Raw genomic sequence first — 15,565 nt, forward strand, 5'->3', positions numbered from 1 at the left:
TGTTTAAGGATGCTGCAAAGATATCTGTTAAGGCCCCAGCTATTTCCTCTCTCGCTTCCCTCAGTAACCTGGGATAGATCCCATCCGGACCTGGGGACTTGTCCACCTTAATGCCCTTTAGAATACCCAACATTTCCTCCCTCCTTATGCCGACTTGACCTAGAGTAATCAAACATCTGTTCCTAACCTCAACATCCGTCATGTCCCTCTCCTCGGTGAATACCGATGCAAAGTACTCGTTTAGAATCTCACCCATTTTCTCTGAGTCCAAGCATAACATTCCTCCTTTGTCCTTTAGTGGGCCAATCCTTTCTCTAGTTACCCTCTTTCTCCTTATATATGAATAAAAGGCTTTGGGATTTTCCTTAACCCTGTTTGCTAAAGATATTTCATGACCCCTTTTAGCCCTCTTAATTGCTCATTTCAGATTGGTCCTACATTCCCGATATTCTTTCAAAGCTTCGTCTTTCATCAGCCGCCTAGACCTTATGTATGCTTCCTTTTTCCTCTTAGCTAGTCTCACAATTTCACCTGTCATCCATGGTTCCCTAATCTTGCCATTTCTATCCCTCATTTTCACAGGAACATGTCTCTCCTGCACGCTAATCAACCTCTCTTTAAAAGCCTCCCACATATCACATGTGGATTTACCTTCAAACAGCTGCTCCCAATCTACATTTCCCAGCTCCTGCCGAATTTTGGTGTAGTTGGCCTTCCCCCAATTTAGCACTCTCCCTTTTGGACCACTCTCGTCTTTGTCCATGAGTATTTTAAAGCTTACGGAATTGTGATCACTATTCCCAAAGTAGTCCCCTACTGAAACTTCAACAACCTGGCCGTGCTCATTCCCCAACACCAGGTCCAGTATGGCCCCTTCCCGAGTTGGACTATTTACATACTGCTCTAGAAAACCCTCCTGGATGCTCCTTACAAATTCTGCTCCATCTGGACATCTAACACTAAGCGAATCCCAGTCAATGTTGGGAAAATTAAAATCTCCTATCACCACCACCCTGTTGCTCCTACATCTTTCCATAATCTGTTTACATATTTGTACCTCTATCTCACGCTCGCTGTTGGGAGGCCTGTAGTACAGCCCCAACATTGTTACCGCACCCTTCCTATTTCTGAGTTCTGTCCATATTGCCTCACTGCTCGAGTCCTCCATAGTGCCCTCCTTCAGCACAGCTGTGATATCCTCTTTGACCAGTAATGCAACTCCTCCACCCCTTTTACCTCCCTCTCTATCCCGCCTGAAGCATCGATATCCTGGGATATTCAGTTGCCAATCATGCCCTTCCCTCAACCAAGTCTCAGTAATAGCAATAACATCATACTCCCAGGTACTAATCCAAGCCCTACGTTAATCTGCCTTACCTACTACACTTCTTGCATTAAAACAAATGCACCTCAGACCACCAGTCCCTTTATATTCATCATCTGCTCCCTGCCTGTTCTTCCCCTTAGTCACACTGACTTCATTATCTAGTTCCTTACAGGCTTTTGTTACTACCTCCTTACTGTCAACTGACCTCAATTGGTTCCCATCCCCCCGCCACATTATTTTAAACCCTCCCCAACAGCGTTAGCAAAAGCACCTCCAAGGACATTGGCTCCAGTCTGGCCCAGGTGTAGACCGTCCAATTTGTAATAGTCCCACCTCCCCCAGAACCGGTCCCAATGTCCCAAAAATCTGAACCCCTCCTTCCTGCACCATCTCTCAAGCCACGCATTCATCCTGACTATTCTTTCATTTTTACTCTGACTATCACGTGGCACTGGTAGTAATCCTGAGATTACTACCTTTGAGGTCCTACTTTTTAACTTGGCTCCTAACTCCCTAAACTCTGCATGTAGGACCTCATCCCGTTTTTTACCTATATCATTAGTGCCTATGTGCACAACGACAACTGGCTGTTCACCCTTCCCCTTTAGAATGTTCTGCAGCCGATCTGAGACATCCCTGACCCGTGCACCTGGGAGGCGACATACCATTCGGGAGCCTCGTTTTCGACCACAGAACCGCCTATCTACTCCCCTTACAATCGAATCCCCTACGACTATAGCCCTTCCACTCTTTTTCCCGCCCTTCTGAACAGCAGAGCCAGCCACGGTGCCATGGACCTGGCTACTGCTGCCTTCCCCTGGTGAGCCATCTCCCTCAACAGTATCCAAAACGGTATACTTGTTTTGGAGGGAGATGACCGCAGGGGACTCCTGCGCTGCCTTCCTGCTCTTTCTCTGCCTTTTGGTCACCCATTCCCTTTCTCCCTCAGCAATCCTAATCTGCGGTGTGACCAATTCACTAAACGTGCTATCCACGACCTCCTCAGCATCGCGCATGCTCCAAAGTGAGTCCATCCGCAGCTCGAGAGCCGTCATGCGGTCGAACAAGAGCTGCAGTTGGACACACTTCCTGCACGTGAAGGAGCCAGGGTCATCAGCCATGTCCCTGAGCTCCCACATTGAGCAAGAGGAGCATGATACGGGTCTGAGATCTCCTGCCATTTATAATCTTAAGTTTAAACTTAGTTAAATGAAAAAGGAACGAAAAGTTTCTACCAATCACAATAAAACCAGAGAAATCGAAAAAGCCTTACCTTATAAACACCCCACCGAGTCCTTTTTTTTTGGTTAGAGGAGGAGGGCGGGTGGGAGACACTACAAGTGTGGTGTCTCGGGTTCAGAAACCGCCCAAATATATAGTGTTTTACTTACCCAGCAGCCCCCTGGCCTCCGCCGAAAAACAAAAGGAAATTAAATTTACTTTCAAACGGACTTTCCCAGCTGCTCACTCGCTCACAAGCTGCTCCCGAAAAAGCTGCTTTTAGTTTCGGTGACTGCAGCGTGGATAGCAACGGAGGTGCGTGAACGGGCTTACAGCTGTGAAGTCAATTTCAGCGTAAGTTTAAAAGTGAATTCCCTTTTGTTTTCGGAGGACCAGGGGACTGCTGGGTAAGGAAAAGGGTATATATTTGTGTGGTTTAGAATCTCTTTCTTTTAGTTTCGGTGACTGCAGCGTGGATAGCAACGGAGGTGCGTGAACGGGCTTACAGCTGTGAAGTCAATTTCAGCGTAAGTTTAAAAGTGAATTCCCTTTTGTTTTCGGAGGACCAGGGGACTGCTGGGTAAGGAAAAGGGTATATATTTGTGTGGTTTAGAATCTCTTTCTTTTAGTTTCGGTGACTGCAGCGTGGATAGCAACGGAGGTGCGTGAACGGGCTTACAGCTGTGAAGTCAATTTCAGCGTAAGTTTAAAAGTGAATTCCCTTTTGTTTTCGGAGGACCAGGGGACTGCTGGGTAAGGAAAAGGGTATATATTTGTGTGGTTTAGAATCTCTTTCTTTTAGTTTCGGTGACTGCAGCGTGGATAGCAACGGAGGTGCGTGAACGGGCTTACAGCTGTGAAGTCAATTTCAGCGTAAGTTTAAAAGTGAATTCCCTTTTGTTTTCGGAGGACCAGGGGACTGCTGGGTAAGGAAAAGGGTATATATTTGTGTGGTTTAGAATCTCTTTCTTTTAGTTTCGGTGACTGCAGCGTGGATAGCAACGGAGGTGCGTGAACGGGCTTACAGCTGTGAAGTCAATTTCAGCGTAAGTTTAAAAGTGAATTCCCTTTTGTTTTCGGAGGACCAGGGGACTGCTGGGTAAGGAAAAGGGTATATATTTGTGTGGTTTAGAATCTCTTTCTTTTAGTTTCGGTGACTGCAGCGTGGATAGCAACGGAGGTGCGTGAACGGGCTTACAGCTGTGAAGTCAATTTCAGCGTAAGTTTAAAAGTGAATTCCCTTTTGTTTTCGGAGGACCAGGGGACTGCTGGGTAAGGAAAAGGGTATATATTTGTGTGGTTTAGAATCTCTTTCTTTTAGTTTCGGTGACTGCAGCGTGGATAGCAACGGAGGTGCGTGAACGGGCTTACAGCTGTGAAGTCAATTTCAGCGTAAGTTTAAAAGTGAATTCCCTTTTGTTTTCGGAGGACCAGGGGACTGCTGGGTAAGGAAAAGGGTATATATTTGTGTGGTTTAGAATCTCTTTCTTTTAGTTTCGGTGACTGCAGCGTGGATAGCAACGGAGGTGCGTGAACGGGCTTACAGCTGTGAAGTCAATTTCAGCGTAAGTTTAAAAGTGAATTCCCTTTTGTTTTCGGAGGACCAGGGGACTGCTGGGTAAGGAAAAGGGTATATATTTGTGTGGTTTAGAATCTCTTTCTTTTAGTTTCGGTGACTGCAGCGTGGATAGCAACGGAGGTGCGTGAACGGGCTTACAGCTGTGAAGTCAATTTCAGCGTAAGTTTAAAAGTGAATTCCCTTTTGTTTTCGGAGGACCAGGGGACTGCTGGGTAAGGAAAAGGGTATATATTTGTGTGGTTTAGAATCTCTTTCTTTTAGTTTCGGTGACTGCAGCGTGGATAGCAACGGAGGTGCGTGAACGGGCTTACAGCTGTGAAGTCAATTTCAGCGTAAGTTTAAAAGTGAATTCCCTTTTGTTTTCGGAGGACCAGGGGACTGCTGGGTAAGGAAAAGGGTATATATTTGTGTGGTTTAGAATCTCTTTCTTTTAGTTTCGGTGACTGCAGCGTGGATAGCAACGGAGGTGCGTGAACGGGCTTACAGCTGTGAAGTCAATTTCAGCGTAAGTTTAAAAGTGAATTCCCTTTTGTTTTCGGAGGACCAGGGGACTGCTGGGTAAGGAAAAGGGTATATATTTGTGTGGTTTAGAATCTCTTTCTTTTAGTTTCGGTGACTGCAGCGTGGATAGCAACGGAGGTGCGTGAACGGGCTTACAGCTGTGAAGTCAATTTCAGCGTAAGTTTAAAAGTGAATTCCCTTTTGTTTTCGGAGGACCAGGGGACTGCTGGGTAAGGAAAAGGGTATATATTTGTGTGGTTTAGAATCTCTTTCTTTTAGTTTCGGTGACTGCAGCGTGGATAGCAACGGAGGTGCGTGAACGGGCTTACAGCTGTGAAGTCAATTTCAGCGTAAGTTTAAAAGTGAATTCCCTTTTGTTTTCGGAGGACCAGGGGACTGCTGGGTAAGGAAAAGGGTATATATTTGTGTGGTTTAGAATCTCTTTCTTTTAGTTTCGGTGACTGCAGCGTTGATAGCAACGGAGGTGCGTGAACGGGCTTACAGCTGTGAAGTCAATTTCAGCGTAAGTTTAAAAGTGAATTCCCTTTTGTTTTCGGAGGACCAGGGGACTGCTGGGTAAGGAAAAGGGTATATATTTGTGTGGTTTAGAATCTCTTTCTTTTAGTTTCGGTGACTGCAGCGTGGATAGCAACGGAGGTGCGTGAACGGGCTTACAGCTGTGAAGTCAATTTCAGCGTAAATTTAAAAGTGAATTCCCTTTTGTTTTCGGAGGACCAGGGGACTGCTGGGTAAGGAAAAGGGTATATATTTGTGTGGTTTAGAATCTCTTTCTTTTAGTTTCGGTGACTGCAGCGTGGATAGCAACGGAGGTGCGTGAACGGGCTTACAGCTGTGAAGTCAATTTCAGCGTAAGTTTAAAAGTGAATTCCCTTTTGTTTTCGGAGGACCAGGGGACTGCTGGGTAAGGAAAAGGGTATATATTTGTGTGGTTTAGAATCTCTTTCTTTTAGTTTCGGTGACTGCAGCGTGGATAGCAACGGAGGTGCGTGAACGGGCTTACAGCTGTGAAGTCAATTTCAGCGTAAGTTTAAAAGTGAATTCCCTTTTGTTTTCGGAGGACCAGGGGACTGCTGGGTAAGGAAAAGGGTATATATTTGTGTGGTTTAGAATCTCTTTCTTTTAGTTTCGGTGACTGCAGCGTGGATAGCAACGGAGGTGCGTGAACGGGCTTACAGCTGTGAAGTCAATTTCAGCGTAAGTTTAAAAGTGAATTCCCTTTTGTTTTCGGAGGACCAGGGGACTGCTGGGTAAGGAAAAGGGTATATATTTGTGTGGTTTAGAATCTCTTTCTTTTAGTTTCGGTGACTGCAGCGTTGATAGCAACGGAGGTGCGTGAACGGGCTTACAGCTGTGAAGTCAATTTCAGCGTAAGTTTAAAAGTGAATTCCCTTTTGTTTTCGGAGGACCAGGGGACTGCTGGGTAAGGAAAAGGGTATATATTTGTGTGGTTTAGAATCTCTTTCTTTTAGTTTCGGTGACTGCAGCGTTGATAGCAACGGAGGTGCGTGAACGGGCTTACAGCTGTGAAGTCAATTTCAGCGTAAGTTTAAAAGTGAATTCCCTTTTGTTTTCGGAGGACCAGGGGACTGCTGGGTAAGGAAAAGGGTATATATTTGTGTGGTTTAGAATCTCTTTCTTTTAGTTTCGGTGACTGCAGCGTGGATAGCAACGGAGGTGCGTGAACGGGCTTACAGCTGTGAAGTCAATTTCAGCGTAAGTTTAAAAGTGAATTCCCTTTTGTTTTCGGAGGACCAGGGGACTGCTGGGTAAGGAAAAGGGTATATATTTGTGTGGTTTAGAATCTCTTTCTTTTAGTTTCGGTGACTGCAGCGTGGATAGCAACGGAGGTGCGTGAACGGGCTTACAGCTGTGAAGTCAATTTCAGCGTAAGTTTAAAAGTGAATTCCCTTTTGTTTTCGGAGGACCAGGGGACTGCTGGGTAAGGAAAAGGGTATATATTTGTGTGGTTTAGAATCTCTTTCTTTTAGTTTCGGTGACTGCAGCGTGGATAGCAACGGAGGTGCGTGAACGGGCTTACAGCTGTGAAGTCAATTTCAGCGTAAGTTTAAAAGTGAATTCCCTTTTGTTTTCGGAGGACCAGGGGACTGCTGGGTAAGGAAAAGGGTATATATTTGTGTGGTTTAGAATCTCTTTCTTTTAGTTTCGGTGACTGCAGCGTGGATAGCAACGGAGGTGCGTGAACGGGCTTACAGCTGTGAAGTCAATTTCAGCGTAAGTTTAAAAGTGAATTCCCTTTTGTTTTCGGAGGACCAGGGGACTGCTGGGTAAGGAAAAGGGTATATATTTGTGTGGTTTAGAATCTCTTTCTTTTAGTTTCGGTGACTGCAGCGTGGATAGCAACGGAGGTGCGTGAACGGGCTTACAGCTGTGAAGTCAATTTCAGCGTAAGTTTAAAAGTGAATTCCCTTTTGTTTTCGGAGGACCAGGGGACTGCTGGGAAAGGAAAAGGGTATATATTTGTGTGGTTTAGAATCTCTTTCTTTTAGTTTCGGTGACTGCAGCGTGGATAGCAACGGAGGTGCGTGAACGGGCTTACAGCTGGGAAGTCAATTACAGCGTAAGTTTAAAAGTGAATTCCCTTTTGTTTTCGGAGGACCAGGGGACTGCTGGGTAAGGAAAAGGGTATATATTTGTGTGGTGGCTGTACCCGAGACACTACACGTGTAGTGTCTCCCACCCACCCTCCTCCTCTAACCATAAAAAAAGGACTCTGGTGTGTTGATAAGGTAAGCTTTTTATTTAGGAAGTTCTGTCCGTTGGATTGCTAACCTAACAAGTTTTGACTTTTTGTTTTTTTTGGATTTTCAGTAGATTTGTTGGGAATTTGGAATAGTGGGAATGGAGGTTAAGGCAGTTGCATGTTCCTCCTGCAGAATGTGGGAGGTAAGGGTCGCCAAGAGTGTCCCTGCTGACTGCATCTGTGGGAAGTGCACCCAACTCCAGCTCCTCGAGAACCGTGTTAGGGAACTGGAGCTGGAGCTGGATGAACTTCGGATCATTCGGGAGACGGAGGAGGTTATTGAGAGGAGTTATGGGGAGGTAGTCACACCTCAGGTAAAAGAAGTAGGTAGATGGGTTACCGTCAGGGGAAGGAGAGGGAACCAGCAGGCAGTGCAGGGATCCCCTGTGGCCGTTTCCCTCAACAACAGGTATACCGTTTTGGATACTGTTGCGGGGGACGACTTACCAGGGGTAAGCAATGGGGTACAGATGTCTGGCACAGAGTCTGTCCCTGTTGCTCAGAAGGGAAGGGGGAAGCGGAGAAGAACATTAGTCATTGGGGACTCCATAGTTAGGGGAACAGATAGGAGGTTTTGTGGGAACGAGAGAGACTCACGGTTGGTATGTTGCCTCCCAGGTGCCAGGGTTCGTGATGTCTCGGATCGTGTTTTTGGGATCCTTAATGGGGAGGGGGAGCAGCCCCAAGTCGTGGTCCACATAGGCACCAACGACATAGGTAGGAAGAGAGATGGGGATTTAAGACAGAAATTTAGGGAGCTAGGGTGGAAGCTTAGAGCGAGAACAAAGAGAGTTGTTATCTCTGGGTTGTTGCCCGTGCCACGTGATAGCGAAGCGAGGAATAGGGAGAGAGAGGAGTTGAACACGTGGCTGCAGGGATGGTGCAGGAGGGAGGGTTTTGGTTTCCTGGATAATTGGGGCTCTTTCTGGGGTAGGTGGGACCTCTACAAACAGGATGGTCTTCACCTGAACCAGAGGGGTACCAATATCCTGGGGGGGAGGTTTGCTAGTGCTCTTCGGGGGGGTTTAAACTAATTCAGCAGGGGAATGGGAACCTAAATTGTAGTGCCAGTGTACAGGATGTTGAGAGTAGTGAGGTCAGGGATAAGGTTACAAGGACGCAAGAGGGCACTGGCAAGCAATAACCTGGTTTAAAGTGTGTCTATTTCAACGCCAGGAGCATCTGGAATAAGGTGGGTGAGCTTGCAGCATGGGTTGGTACCTGGGATCTCGATGTAGTGGCCATTTCGGAGACATGGGTAGAGCAGGGGCAGGAATGGATGTTGCAGATTCCGGGATTTAGATGTTTCAGTAAGAACAGAGAAGATGGTAAAAGAGGGGGGGGGTGTGGCATTGTTAATCAAGGAGAGTATTACAGCGACAGAAAGGACGTTTGAGGACTCGGCTACTGAGGTAGTATGGGCTGAGGTTATAAACAGGAGAGGTGAGGTTACCCTGTTGGGAGTCTTTTATAGACCTCCGAACAGTTCCAGAGATGTAGAGGAAAGGATAGCGAAGATGATTCTCGACAGGGGTGAGAGTAACAGGGTAGTTGTTATGGGGGACTTTAACTTTCCAAATATCGACTGGAAATACTATAGTTCGAGTACTTTAGATGGGTCAGTTTTCGTCCAGTGTGTGCAGGAGGGTTTTCTGACACAGTATGTAGACAGGCCAACCAGGGGCGATGCCACATTGGATTTGGTACTGGGAAATGAACCCGGCCAGGTGTTAGATTTAGATGTAGGTGAGCACTTTGGTGATAGTGATCACAATTCGGTTAGGTTTACCTTAGCGATGGGCAGGGACAGGTATATACCGCAGGGCAAGAATTATAACTGGGGGAAAGGAAATTATGATGCGATTAGGCAAGATTTAGGATGCGTAGGATGGGGAAGGAAACTGCAGGGGATGGGAACAATCGAAATGTGGAGCTTATTCAAGGAGCAGCTACTGCGTGTCCTTGATAAGTATGTACCTGTGAGGCAGGGAGGAAGTTGTCGTGCGAGGGAGCCGTGGTTTACTAAAGAAGTTGAAGCACTTGTCAAGAGGAAGAAGAAGGCTTATGTTAGGATGAGACGTGAAGGCTCAGTTAGGGCGCTTGAGAGTTACAAGCTAGCCAGGAAGGATCTAAAGGGAGAGCTAAGAAGAGCAAGGAGAGGACACGAGAAGTCATTGGTGGATCGGATCAGGGAAAACCCTAAGGCTTTCTATAGGTATATCAGGAATAAAAGAATGACTAGAGTTAGATTAGGGCCAATCAAGGATAGTAGTGGGAAGTTGTGTGTGGAATCAGAGGAGATAGGGGAAGTGTTAAATGAATATTTTGCGTCAGTATTTACAGTAGAGAAAGAAAATGTTGTTGAGAATACTGAGATTCAGGCTACGAGGCTAGATGGGATTGAGGTTCACAAGGAGGAGGTGTTAGCAATTTTGGAAAGAGTGAAAATAGATAAGTCCCCTGGGCCAGATGGGATTTATCCTAGGATTCTCTGGGAAGCTAGGGAGGAGATTGCAGAGCCTTTGTCCTTGATCTTTATGTCGTCATTGTCGACAGGAATAGTGCCGGAAGACTGGAGGATTGCAAATGTTGTCCCCTTGTTCAAGAAGGGGAGTAGAGACAGCCCTGGTAATTATAGACCTGTGAGCCTTACTTCGGTTGTGGGTAAAATGTTGGAAAAGGTTATAAGAGACAGGATTTATAATCATCTTGAAAAGAATAAGTACATTAGAGATAGTCAGCACGGTTTTGTGACGGGTAGGTCGTGCCTCACAAACCTTATTGAGTTTTTCGAGAAGGTGACCAAACAGGTGGATGAGGGTAAAGCAGTGGATGTGGTGTATATGGATTTCAGTAAGGCGTTTGATAAGGTTCCCCACGGTAGGCTATTGCAGAAAATACGCAAGTATGGGGTTGAAGGTGATTTAGAGCTTTGGATCAGAAATTGGCAAGCTGAAAGAAGACAGAGGGTGGTGGTTGATGGCAAATGTTCATCCTGGAGTTTAGTTACTAGTGGTGTACCGCAAGGATCTGTTTTGGGGCCACTGCTGTTTGTCATTTTTATAAATGACCTGGAAGAGGGTGTAGAAGGGTGGGTTAGTAAATTTGCAGATGACACTAAGGTCGGTGGAGTTGTGGATAGTGCCGAAGGATGTTGTCGGGTACAGAGAGACATAGATAGGCTGCAGAGCTGGGCTGAGAGATGGCAAATGGAGTTTAATGCGGAAAAGTGTGAGGTGATTCACTTTGGAAGGAGTAACAGGAATGCAGTGTACTGGGCTAATGGGAGGATTCTTGGTACTGTAGATGAACAGAGAGATCTTGGTGTCCAGGTGCATAAATCCCTGAAGGTTGCTAACCAGGTTAATAGGGCTGTTAAGAAGGCATATGGTGTGTTAGCTTTTATTAGTAGGGGGATCGAGTTTCGGAGCCACGAGGTCATGCTGCAGCTGTACAAAACTCTGGTGAGACCGCACCTGGAGTATTGCGTGCAGTTCTGGTCACCGCATTATAGGAAGGATGTGGAAGCTATGGAAAGGGTGCAGAGGAGATTTACTAGGATGTTGCCTGGTATGGAGGGAAGGTCTTACGAGGAAAGGTTGAGGGACTTGAGGTTGTTTTCGTTGGAGAGAAGGAGGAGGAGAGGTGACTTAATAGAGACATATAAGATAATCAGAGGGTTAGATAGGGTGGATAGTGAGCGTCTTTTTCCTCGGATGGTGATGGCAAACACGAGGGGACATAGCTTCAAGTTGAGGGGTGATAGATATCGGACAGATGTGAGAGGTAGTTTCTTTACTCAGAGAGTAGTAAGGGCGTGGAACGCCCTGCCTGCAGCAGTAGTAGATTCGCCAACTTTAAGGGCATTTAAGTGGACATTGGATAGACACATGGATGAAAATGGAATAGTGTAGGTCAGATGGTTTCACAGGTCGGCGCAACATCGAGGGCCGAAGGGCCTGTACGGCGCTGTAATGTTCTAATTCTAATTCTAATTCTAATACATCGGTGAGTTCACACCGCGGAGAGACCGTTCACCTGCTCAGAGTGTGGGAAACAGATTCACTCAGTCATCCCACCTGCTGATACGACAGTGAGTTCAAACTGGGGGGAGACCGCTCACCTGCTCAGTGTGTGGGAAGAGATTCACTCAGTCATCCTACCTGCTGATACACCAGTGAGTTCTCACTGAGGAGAGACCGTTCACCTGCTCAGAGTGTGCGAAGAGATTCACTCAGTCATCCTACATGCTGATACACCAGTGAGTTCACACTGGGGAGAGACCGTTGACCAGTTTAGAGTGAAGGAAGAGATTCACTCAGTCATCCTAACTGCTGAATCACCAGTGAGTTCACACTAGGGAGAGACTGTTCGCCTGCTCAGAGTGTGGGAAGAGATTCACTCAGTCATCATACCTGCAGAGACACCTGTGTGTTCACACTGGGAATAGACCGTTCACCTGCTCAGAGTGTGGGACAGAGATTCACTCAGTCATTATAACTGCAGATACAACTGTGTGCTCACACTGGGAATAGACCGTTCACCTGCTCACAGTGTGGGAAAGAGATTCACTCAGTCATCCTACCTGCTGATACACGAGCGTGTTCACACAGGGAAGAGGCCTTTCACATGCTCAGAGTGTGGGAAGTGATTCACTCAGTCAACCTACCTGCTGATACACCAGTGATTTCAATCTCGGAAGAGACAGTTCACCAGCTCAGAGTGTGGGAAGTGATTCACTCAGTCATCCTACCTGCTGATACACCAGTGAGTTCACACTGGGGAGAGACCGTCCACTTGCTCAGAGTGTGGGAAGAGATTCACTCAGTCATCCTACCTACTGATACACAAGTGAGTTCACACTGGGTGAGACCGTTCACCTGCTCAGAGTGTGGGAAGAGATTCACTCAGTCATCATAACTGCAGATACACCTGTGTGTTCACACTGGGAAGAGACAGTTCACCTGCTCAGAGTGTGGGAAAGAGTTTCACTCAGTCATCCTACCTGCTGATACACCAGTGGGTTCACACTGGGGAGAGACCGTTCACCTGCTCAGAGTGTGGGAAGAGATTCACTCAGTCATCCTACCTGCTGATACACCAGTGCGTTCACACTGGGGAGAAACCGTTCACCTGCTCAGAGTGTGGGAGTAGATTTACTCAGTCATCCTGCCTGCTGATACACCAGTGAGTTAACACTGGAAAGAGACCGTGCACCTGCTCAGAGTGTGGGAAGAGATTCACTCAGTCATCCTACCTGCTGATGCACCAGTGAGTTCAATTTGGGAAGAGACCGTTCACCAGCTCAGAGTGTGGGAAGTGATTCACTCTGTCATCCTACCTGCTGATACACCAGTGAGTTCACACTGGGGAGAGACCGTTCACCTGCTCAGAGTGTGGGCAGAGATTCACTCAGTCATCCTACCTGCTGATACACTAGTGAGTTCACACTGGGGAGAGACCATTCACCTGCTCAGAGTGTGGGAAGTGATTCACTCAGTCATCCTACCTGCTGATACACCAGTGCGTTCACACTGGGGAGAGACTGTTCACCTGATCAGAGTGTGGGAAGAGATTCACTCAGTCATCATACCTGCAGATACACATTTGTGTTCACACTGGGTAGAGACCGTTCACCTGCTCAGAGTGTGGGAAAGAGATTCACTCAGTCATCCTACCTGCAGATACACCAGTTTGTTCACACTGGGGAGAGTCCGTTCACCTGCTCAGTGTGTGGGAAGAGATTCATTCCGTCTTCCTACCTGCTGATACACCAGTGAGTACACACAGGGAAGAGGCCGTTCACCTGCTCAGAGTGTGCGAACAGATTCAGTCAGTCAACTTACCTGCTGATACACCAGTGAGTTCAAACTGGGAAGAGAAAGTTCACCAGCTCAGAGTGTGGGAAGTGATTCACTCTGTCATCCTACCTCCTGAATCAGCAGTGTGTAAACACTAGGGAGAGACCGTTCACCTGCTCAGAGTTTGGGAAGAGATTCACTCAGTCATCCTACCTGCTGATACAACAGTGAGTTCACACTGGGGATAGACCGTTCACCTGCTCAGAGTGTGGGAAGAGATTCACTCAGTCATCCTACCAGCTGATACAACAGTGAGTTCACACTGGGGATAGACCGTTCACCTGCTCAGAGTGTGGGAAGAGATTCACTCAGTCATCCTACCTCCTGAATCACCAGTGAGTCTTACGAGGAAAGGCTGAGGGACTTGAGGTTGTTTTCGTTGGAGAGAAGGAGGAGGAGAGGTGACTTAATAGAGACATATAATATAATCAGAGGGTTAGATAGGGTGGATAGTGAGCGTCTTTTTCCTCGGATGGTGATGGCAAACACGAGGGGACATAGCTTCAAGTTGAGGGGTGATAGATATCGGACAGATGTGAGAGGTAGTTTCTTTACTCAGAGAGTAGTAAGGGCGTGGAACGCCCTGCCTGCAGCAGTAGTAGATTCGCCAACTTTAAGGGCATTTAAGTGGACATTGGATAGACACATGGATGAAAATGGAATAGTGTAGGTCAGATGGTTTCACAGGTCGGCGCAACATCGAGGGCCGAAGGGCCTGTACTGCGCTGTAATGTTCTAAATTCTAAATTCTAAATTCTAAATTCTAAATACAAGTGAGTTCACACTGGGGAGAGACCGTTCTCCTGCTCAGAGTGCGTGCAGAGATTCACTCAGTCATCATACCTGCTGATACACCACTGAGTTCACACTGGGGAGAGACCGTGCACCTGCTCAGAGTGTGGGAGGAGATTCACTCAGTCATCCTACCTGCTGATACACCAGTGAGTTCTCACTGAGGAGAGACCGTTCCCCTGCTCAGAGTGTGGGAAGAGATTCACTCAGTCATCCAACCTGCTGATACACCAGTGAGTTCTCACAGGGAAGAGGCCGTTCACCTGCTCTGAGTTTGGGAAGAGATTCACTCAGTCATCCTACCTGCTGATACAACAGTGAGTTCACACTGGGGATCGACCGTTCACCTGCTCAGAGTGTGGGAGGAGATTCACTCAGTCAACCTATCTGCAGATACACCAGTGAGTTCACACTGTGAAGAGTCCGTTCACCTGCTCAGAGTTTGGGAAGAGATTCACTCAGTCATCCTACCTCCTGAATCACCAGTGAGTCAACACTAGGGAGAGACCGTTCACCTGCTCAGAGTGTGGGAGGAGATTCACTCAGTCAACCTATCTGCAGATACACCAGTGAGTTCTCACAGGGAAGAGGCCGTTCACCTGCTCAGAGTTTGGGCAGTGATTCACTCAGTCATTCTACATGCTGATACAGCAGTGAGTTCACACTGGTGAGAGACCGTACAACTGCTCAGAGTGTGGGGAGAATTTCACTCAATCATCATACCTGCAGATACACCAGTGAGTTCACACAGGGAAGAGGCCGTTCACCTGCTCAGAGTGTGTTAAGAGATTCACTCAGTCAACCTGCCTGCTGATACACCAGTGAGTTCAAATTGGGAAGAGAACGTTCACCAGCTCAGAGTGTGGGAAGTGATTCAGTCAGTCATCCTACCTGCTGATACACCAGTGAGTTTACACTGGGGAGAGACCGTTCATCTGCTCAGAGTATAGAAGAGATTCACTCAGTCATCATACCTGCTGATCCACCAGTGAGTTCACACTGGGGAGAGACCGTTCACCTGCTCAGAGTGTGGGGAGAATTTCACTCAATCATCATCCCTGCAGATACACCAGTGAGTTCAAACAGGGAAGAGGCCGTTCACCTGCTCAGAGTGTGTTAAGAGATTCACTCAGTCAACCTACCTGCTGATACACCAGTGAGTTCAAAATGGGAAGAGAACGTTCACCAGCTCAGAGTGTGGGAAGTGATTCACTCAGTCATCCTACCTGCTGATACAACAGTGAGTTCACACTGGGGAGAGACCGTCCACCTGCTAAGAGTATGGAAGAGATTCACTCAGTCATCCTATCTGCTGATGCAACAGTGATTTGAGACTGGGGAGAGACCGTTCACCTGCTCAGAGTGTGGGAAGAGATTCACTCAGTCATCCTACCTGCTGATACACAAGTGAGTTCAAACTGGGGAGTGACCGTTCACCAGCTCAGATTGTGTGCAGAGATTCACTCAGTCATCATACCTGCTGATACACCATTGAGTTCAAA

At 47.1% G+C, this 15,565-nt stretch overlaps 1 pseudogene; it reads left to right on the plus strand.

The window, feature by feature from the left end:
* Positions 1 to 12,685, plus strand: part of LOC137361173 (zinc finger protein 239-like) — a 150,091-nt pseudogene extending 137,406 nt beyond the window's left edge.
* Positions 12,686 to 15,565: the final 2,880 nt, after the last annotated feature.

Source organism: Heterodontus francisci, unplaced genomic scaffold, assembly GCF_036365525.1.
Source record: "Heterodontus francisci isolate sHetFra1 unplaced genomic scaffold, sHetFra1.hap1 HAP1_SCAFFOLD_374, whole genome shotgun sequence".
NCBI classification, from domain to species: Eukaryota; Metazoa; Chordata; class Chondrichthyes; order Heterodontiformes; family Heterodontidae; genus Heterodontus; species Heterodontus francisci.